This window comes from Dysidea avara, chromosome 6 (assembly GCF_963678975.1).
Source record: "Dysidea avara chromosome 6, odDysAvar1.4, whole genome shotgun sequence".
Classification (NCBI taxonomy): Eukaryota; Metazoa; Porifera; class Demospongiae; order Dictyoceratida; family Dysideidae; genus Dysidea; species Dysidea avara.
Genome location: NC_089277.1, coordinates 5,248,129 through 5,257,041, shown reverse-complemented (window position 1 = coordinate 5,257,041; position 8,913 = coordinate 5,248,129). Strand labels below are relative to the sequence as shown.

The 8,913-nt window shown below is 40.0% G+C and overlaps 1 long non-coding RNA gene across 1 annotated transcript; it reads left to right on the top strand.

Annotated features, from left to right (window-relative positions):
• Window positions 1–2,487: 2,487 nt before the first annotated feature.
• LOC136258785 (uncharacterized) lies at window positions 2,488–2,975 on the top strand. The gene is made up of 3 exons (XR_010703001.1): window positions 2,488–2,615; window positions 2,669–2,877; window positions 2,933–2,975. It is a non-coding gene; the product is annotated as an uncharacterized lncRNA (long non-coding RNA).
• Window positions 2,976–8,913: the final 5,938 nt, after the last annotated feature.

Genomic DNA, 8,913 nt, shown 5'->3' with positions numbered 1-8,913 from the left:
AGGTACTGAATGTGTTAGAGTTACACTTGTTGTTTGTACAACAGGTACAGTACATTAAACAATGGACTTTATCCACAATGATGTCACGAGCACAAGATGACCATGTTATTCGGGGTACTAATGTACAGACACCTATGGAGAAATTGCTTTGATCAATCATATTTTAGCCAGGGAAGGAGACGTTGAGCTCTAAGCAACAAGTATGGGTACAAGAAAATGTAATAAATGATTAGTATTGCATGGTGGAAAAGTTTCGAGATAACGCTTGTTTACAATGGTTTTTGTTACGTTATACCCATACCTGTTGGCTACTGGTTGGTATCTTTCTTCACAAGTGAAATATGACTGATCAAAGGAATTTCTTCATAGGAGCCTGTACATTAGTACCCCAAATAACATGGCCATCTTGTGCTCGTGACGTCATTGTGGATAAAGTCCATAACTCACCTACATTAAGTAAGGCTTCACTGACTCTTGAAATGCTGTAGAGAAGTTGAGTTGTACTTGGTTTATTGGCTGTCAGAAATTCAGAAGATTGCCCATAATATATGTGCTTTGAGATTTGCTTGGCAGCAGACTTCTTAGACTCTGTAACTCCTCGTCTTTAGCCAACATAGCTTGATCAAACTCATTTAACTGCTCACAGTTGGTCTTCCAAAGGTCTTTGACACTACTCTTCCTTGCTTCCAACTCTTTATTCAACCTCTCAATTTCTTGAACAGCAAACTGTTGCTGCAACATTTCTACTTTATCTATCAGTTCTTCTGTTATATCCTTAAGAACATTCAAATCTTGTTCTTTTAGTGTCCAATTCTTGCTCTTTTCCCAGGGGTGGTGAAGCAGGCCAAAGAGTGAGGGTGCCAGGCCAGCTGTAAATTGAAGACAAAAAAAGGTCACAGCCTGCTGACAATAGCTGCTCTCCACCGATCATATCTCCTTATTTATAATTATACATATGTAGCTAAGTAACTTGCTACACTGGTTCTCTGAATACTGTGACTGCTCTATTAGAGTATCTAGATCCTGACCGTTCTATTAGAGTATCTCAATCTTTTCTTACAAACAGTGTTTCTGGCCCCCAGCCCCCTCATCTCCACTGCCTATGTCTTTTCCTCGCCTCAGGAAACTTATCTCCTCAGTGGAGTGGTGCAGTTACTCTTGCAACTTTACACAATTGGCCTCTAATTTTGATAACTCCTTACTTTATCTTTGTGTTTTCCTGGACATGTTTAGTTTAATATTCTTGTGGGTGGTCATCCTTGACCTCTTCTAGGGTTTCTTTAGACAGCTCTGAAGGCAATTCTTCCACAGGAGCTGAGATGTTCGAGGAGTAGGTGACTGTGAAGATAATGGTGAAGTAAAAGACAAAAATAACCCATCTACATCCTGTAGTGACAGGTTCCTTCTCCACATCAACCACAACTTGAGTGTCTGGAGGATTCTTGTCCATTGCTCTCAGTTTCTCCTCAATCATAGCCCTTAAATCATGTAGTGGGGAGTTCTAATGCTTGTGCCAGCTGCTGTAGCTGGTATATCTTCAGTCTTTTAGAGTTTAAAGGAAACTCTGTCCTAGACTTTCCATTCCTCTACCACATTGCTGAGTTCAGGTGGTGCAACAAGGCTCCCACCACCAGACTATAGCCAACACAGACTGGTGACAAGTGGAGTAACAGGGGTAGGGTCAACACCTTTGAACACATCTGAGTCAATGACTCTAACTACTGGTACTTACATTGCACCAATCACATGCTCATGTCCTCCATTAGTACCCTCTGGTCCAGCTTACACTACACAACCAGTTTAGTGACAAGGAAAGGCTCCACCAATTGATCCCTTCACAGCTGAGGACCCCGAAATAAGATTTGATGACTGGCTCCCTACTTTGGAGAGAGCAGCTGTATGGAATGGTTGGTCTGAAGAGGAGACTCTAATGCAATTGGCAGTGTATTTGAGAAACAGGGCTCTCCAGGAGTGAAAGTTGTTGAATAGACAGGACCGTGGCACTTTATGAGGAAGCTATAAAAGTTCTACTTACATGACTAGACCCTGGGAATCAGACACTAGCAGCTTTTGATTTTTGCCATGCAGTACAGAATCACTCTGAAACTGTTGTGGACTATATAAGACATCTAGAACTGACGTACCTTTCAATAGGTTTTGGGAAAGACAAGATATCCCCAGAGGCTAGAAGTGTGTAGCTGTATGGCCAGCTGCAGAGCAGCCTATATTTGAGTTCAGCAAAGCCCCTGCTGTGTCAGGAGCAAGAAGCTACCCTGACCTGTAGTGTTGTGAACTGGTATGGAAAAACCGGTTATTAACCGGTATTGTCCGGTATTGTCTGGTATTGTCTTATTATTATTATTATTATTGTTAATTAGCAAAGCCCACTAGGGGCAACACGCTAATGAGCATTACAATCACGCATTATATTATATTACTTACAGCGTTCTTAACTGTTTCAAGATCTATTGTGTTGATGTTAGGAATTTTAAGGGAGTTCCATTGAATAATTGTTTGAGGGAGGAAGGAGTATTTGTACACATCAACTCTTGTTTGCAATTGAGTTAGCTTGAGAGGATGTTGAGCACGGGTGGAGGACACTGGAGTTGGTGACGGTAAGCAATGATCAGGTATTGCTATATAGTAAGTTCCTGATAATCTTGAATAGGAAGGTGAGTCTAGCAATTGTTCTTCTGTTTTGAAGTGTAGGCCATTCAAGACTGGTTAACATGTCTGTGATGCTATCATGGTTTTGGTTAGATCTGTGCCAGGGTTTGTTCAAAACGAAACGAGCAGCGCGGTGTTGAATCATTTCTAGTTTACTAATACTAGTGTGATGATAGGGGTCCCAGATGGTTGAGCAGTATTCTAATGATGGTAAGAGCAATTGTTTGTAGACGTGTTCTTTAATTTCTGATGGTGCATTGTGGAGATTTCTTTTTAAGAATCCAAGGAGTCGATTTGCCTTGTTACAGATGAAATTGATGTGAGGATCCCATGATAATTTGTGGTGGAGACGGATTCCAAGGTAATTGTGTTCTAATACTGTAGCCAGTGGAATGTCGGACATTTTGTATGTGAAAGTACTCTTGTCTGGGTCAAACCAATTATTGGCTAAGAACCTTTTAACCAGTTTTGCCCACCCACTTGGTAAACCATAAATTACTCCTGCTGACAAGTGTTAACATCACAACATAACCTCAAAGCATGTGTAAATATGTGCTTGTAATAGCTGTTATTGCAAGGCAGGATGTTGATGGTCACTTTGGTACCACCCTAAGGCTTCCAAAAGGCATGTTTAGTGCCATAATGTCTGCTAATTTACGGGTATGTTAGATACCCACTGGAGGTTTTTTAGTAGGGTTGACAACCCGAGGGCGCGGTTTGATCACCGAGGCGTGGCATTAATGCCTGCCGAGGTGTCAAACCAAGCACGAGGGTTTCAACCTACTAAAAACCGACAGTGGGTATCTAACCTATTTAGAAAGCAGCTCGTTACCAGCACTGACAACAGAAGCACAGAGTCACGCTAGGTAAGGTCCTTTACAGCGTGTTTGCTTGTGCCGCCGGCTTAGTGGCCAGGTAAGTGTTGTTTTAGTAGCTGTTATTTAGGTCCAAGGCTTGTTTACTAGCTAATACAAGCTGGCCAAGAAGCACAACAAGCTTTATAACAACTGGCCACGAAGCGCCAAGCTTTATTACAACGCGACAAGCTGTATTACAACTGACCACGAAGCGACAAGCTTTATAACAGCTGGCCACGAAGCGACAAGCTTTATAACAGCTGACCACGAAGCGACAAGCTTTATAACAGCTAGCCATGAAGCTACAGGCTTTATAACTGGCCACAGAGTGACAAATGTTACAAACAGGTGCATTAGCATAGCTGAAGTGTGTTGATGGTATAATGGCGACAGTGCTGACAAGCAGACGGACGCAAATGTGCTTGCTGTAAACTCGCAACACCAGTAGTTTCACTGATGGCTAGCTAGTTGTGAATGTGAACATTGTTGGGGTAACTGTGATGTGCATCGAGCAGCTGGCTCTTTCGGTTAATGGTTAGATTGGTCAAGTGCTGGTATGGCTGATGAAGGTAAAACCCCAACTCTCACTAACCATACAACCACTAATTAAATCAGTGACATAGAAAACTCTTTGAAGTGTTGCTGAATTTACCATAACAGTCTCACGTGACAAGAGGTCTCTAAATGAAACTTAGAGCCCTCACCTCAGGTCTCTAAGTGGTATCAATAACCTCATTAACTGTGTCGACATCAAAGAGAATTATTCATGCTGCTTTCTAAAATCAGACAATAACCGGCCAATATCCAATTATTCACCTTCCAATAACCAGTTTTAGTAAACTCTGCAGGTTCACAGCACTACTGACCCGTGTCTAGCTGCCAGAAATGAAGAGAAAAGATTGGCAGAGTTGAAGAAGTGACAGCAATATGGGAGAGATCAGCAGAGATAATCTCTACAGAGATATTCTATTAGACAGCCACAAGGTAACCTCAACTAGAAATCTCTACAGAATACTGACAATAGTAAATTGAAGCAACCCTATAAACAACAGCCAAGATGTTATGTTTGTAACAGTCCAAATCATCTAGCCAGAGACTGCAAAGTACAGAAAACTGAAAGTGAGGGAAGGAGTAGTTTATTATTAAGTACGGTAGTACTTAATGGTAGGGATCGTCAAGGTTCACGATTTCCCGCCAAAAAATTATGCACCAAAAGCAGACTTGCAAAACCATCTCGGCAATTCAGCAGTATTGTATTACAAAAGTGAAGCACGATTTCGCCTTCAAAACGACACGAAATGCATCCTATGAGTTTCCACGAATTTTAAAAAAATTTCTATCTGATCGAATTTTCTAGTGACTGACTCCCTAACTGATTCCTTCAGCCAGGCCTAGCGGGAAGATGATAACAGCTACAGTCCTACTTCTTGCATGAAAACGGCTCGCTTTGCCTATAGATTAAACCTTTCCTACACCGATAGAAATACAATCCTTGCGCTAGGGTCTTACCTTTCATCGTTCTTTAATGTCGCCATCATCCGGGATTCACTACAGGTAGTGTTAATAACTCCACAAATGGCTTCAATGTACGGCGCCGTCCGTTTCAATAAGAGTGCTCGCTAAATAGAGTAATCTTAATCTTCGCGGTAAAATATTCGAATACACGTGGTTGAAAGTTCGAAGTTGATTTTGAGCAGGAAGAGCGAGCTGTTCACAATCGGGAAGCTTTGTACGTGTAAGTGAATATATTTAGCGACTTATATCTTTTGTTTCTGGCAAAGTTAACCGGCAAAATTAATATTGCTTGCGTTTGTAAATGCATTTCTTTGCTGTAAACAACATATCTACCTCAAGTATTTGAGCGATATTAGAAATAATTCGTAGCAAAATAGCATTAGCTAAGGGTATTGTGGTTATTATTGCTTTGTGTGTTTTCTCTGAGGCAATATTGGGTGCGGCAATGCCTTCGAAGGAAGCGGCACGGAAGAGTAGAAAGAAGGAGAATAACAGGGCGTACTATGAAGCTCATACAGAGTCTATACTCTCAGAGAGAAAGGACAAGTACAGCAGTGAATGCCGATCACAGCGTCATGCTAATGAGTACTACAAAAATGTAACAGCGTCGCGTGAGAAATCAGCTGAAGCCACCAAAACATCATTTAACAAAGATTTGGCAAAGTCTCACATTGAGTCAGCGGAAAGGCAAAGGGAGTACTACCATCAAGACTTGGAAAAGTAACTTTAGTGTCCTGTGTAATAGAAACTGCATGCACATAAAAGATAAGATTCATGCAATGTTTGTAAAAAGTACACAAACAAGTGGAACAAAAAATTTGGAATTTTCAATATGAGTAGGGATCAAAGTAATAAAAAGTACTGAAACAAGAGAGATTATCTACCACCTGAAGTCATGCTAGTACACACGTAATCCCTACTTCAGTGCCATTATATCTTAAATCTTGGCAACTGAAGTAGCGATTACGTGTGTACTAGCATGACTTCAGGTGGTAGATAATCTCTCTTGTTTCAGTACTTTTTATTACTTTGATCCCTACTCATATTGAAAATTCCTAATTTTTTGTTCCACTTGTCAAAATAGAACAGAGTTGTTCATGGCAGTAATTGTTCAGTAGTGGAAGCTAGTTCACCAGAGAAAAGCCAGTTTCAAAAGGTTGTTGAAATATTGTTTCCATCAAATTCAACTATATCTCCAACTGCAGGTCAGGGCACTTGTCAAGGTGAAGAGGGTAGTCCTCAGAGTGTTACTGTTGAGATAGAGGGAGTACCTGTAACTGGTATAATAGATACAGGGTCAAACATTAGTATTGTAAGTGGAGACTTATTTAAGACAGTAGTCAATACACTGGGTTGAAGGAGGAGGATTTTAAACCTGCCAATAAATGAGCTTTCAATTACAACAAGCAGCCTATTGTCTTGGATGGACAAATGGAAGTTGACATTGGCTTTGAAGACAGGAAAGTGTGTACTACAGTTTATGTGAAGATCAAGGCACCTGACCGGTTGCTGTTGTCTGAAACTGTCTATTAAGAATTGGGAATAGTTCAGTATTACCCCCAAGTCAGTATCAGACCATTGGGGAATAGAGGTAAAGCTGGCACAGTAGATCAATCTCTAAGGATAAAGTGAAGATAATACAGTCCATTCAACTTCCAGCACAACACATAGCTGTGATGCCAGTGAAAATTATTGGCCATAGAGGTACAGTACTATTAGAGCCCTAGTAGATATGTTGCATATTGAAGAGTCTTTGTTAGAGGTTGATAGGGATGGAATAGCTGTGATAGTGGCATCAAATACCAGTAAGACCAGTCACTTACTGAAGAAAGGGGAAGAGTTAAGAACAGTCCAGGATGTAAGTATGGTTAATCTTCCTAAGTTCAAATTGTGTCATGTACTGAGACAGCTAGAGGACACATCAGATGTAGTAGAGGATGGTAAGTTTACCAATGAGAGAGTACAGTGGAGGAGACAACAAATGAAGTTATTATGTAATGTTAACCCAAATCTTACACTGGAAGAGAGTTCACAGTTAGCAGAGTTATTAGCTAGTCATCATGATGTGTTTTCTCTTGAAGAAGGAGAATGAGGAGAGTGGTTAAATTTAGTATTGATACCGATGACTTTACTCCTAAGAAGTAGGCAGTCCGCAGAATACCTTATGCAACCAGACAAGAAATTGCTAACCAGCTAAGGAAAATGCAGTTTGAGGGAGTAATACAGCCATCGGAGAGTCCATGGGCTAGCACTGCTGCTGATTGACAGAACTGTGATAGGAAGGTTTTAGTTATCTGCTGCAGAGATATCCTATAAAGCAAAAGACTTGTCTTATTCATAAAGAGACTATATTACTGCTTTGCTGCATATGAAGATGTTCTTTGATCACCATTCTTTGCAAGTAAATCTTACCTGTTCAAGTCCAACGGTGCTTTGTGGAGCTTGGTCCCGATCACTTGAGGTCATATTTGTAAAGCTTTTGTAGATGATTTAGCCTGGTCCACATGAAGATTTTTGCTGTTTGAGTTTCATTTTTACTTTATGCACTACATTAAGGCTACTAACTTTGCTATTGTATAAGAAATATCAGGAGCTTATGAACAGCCGAAGGAGCATGAAACTTACACTGCCTGCCAGGTGCCATCACAATCCAAATCAGTCGCCAATTGGTTTCTATATAAGGAAAGTAAAATCTTGTTATTTGAAGCTGTATACAAAATTGCATGTGACCAGTGATACATGGCGATGGTAAAGTTGGCTGAGTCTTCAATTCCTTGAGGTCTTTCTCTTCTTCGATGGTGGCGAACTCATCTCTACTTCATGCAGCTGGAATTCCATTTGCACGTGATGTAAAACAAACACAGTGACACAATTTGGATTGTCATGGAACTCAATTTCACACTCCTTCGCTGCCTTCGGTGGCTCATAAGCTCCTGATAATGTACTTAGTACACTATAACACAATGCTCAACATGTTATGCATAGAAATATGCATCATTGCATTGCCCAAACGATTATTTAGTAACCATTCATCATAAAACAGTCAACTTGTCATAATTTTGTGACTACTCTCTGCTTGACTAAGACACTAATACTGCTGTGTGCTGCTAAATATACAAGTAAAAAAAAGTATATCGCAATCGTATCTTTGAATCAGTTGGGTATCAAAGCTGTGTTCTTAAGATATTGTCTGGCTTGAGCGGTTCCTTTTCCTAAAGTGATCATATACCAACCGATAAAACCTACAATGGTATGTTCTAACATAGCAAAGCATAATGATGCATAAATAATTATAATGTTCTGAGGGCTATTAATCCACACTTTAAAACCATGATCAATCATCATGCAATAAAACAAACAGGGTGAGTGCTCTGTAGTTCTGTACAGTACTAATTATTTTAAAGTATGTTAGTACTGTATAGTATGGAATAGGTATCACACATATTTATACTCTCCTGCCATAAACATCATCATACCTTCCTTCATGACAACTTGACTATGAGTATAGGGACGTAGAAATAAAAGCCATTGAAAAGGGAGACCATTTACAACTTCAACTATGCATTTACTAAAGGACACTTAATTCCTACTCCAGTTGTGGCTATACTATATTGACAGGCTGTGTAATGATCGAAGTTGGAATTAAATGTGTAGGTGTAGGCAATCTCCATTCTCTCAGGGCTTTTTTATTTCTACTTAAATACACTTTTCCTTATGGGAATAATGATGCCAATTTTGAATAATTCCATTCACCCATCTTTCCTTAGATATATATATATATATATATATATATATATATCTAATCCAAAACAGCCAAGCTGTAAAAAAAATGTGCGGCCCTCAGAAAGGCTATGGTGAAAAAAGATGTGAAATC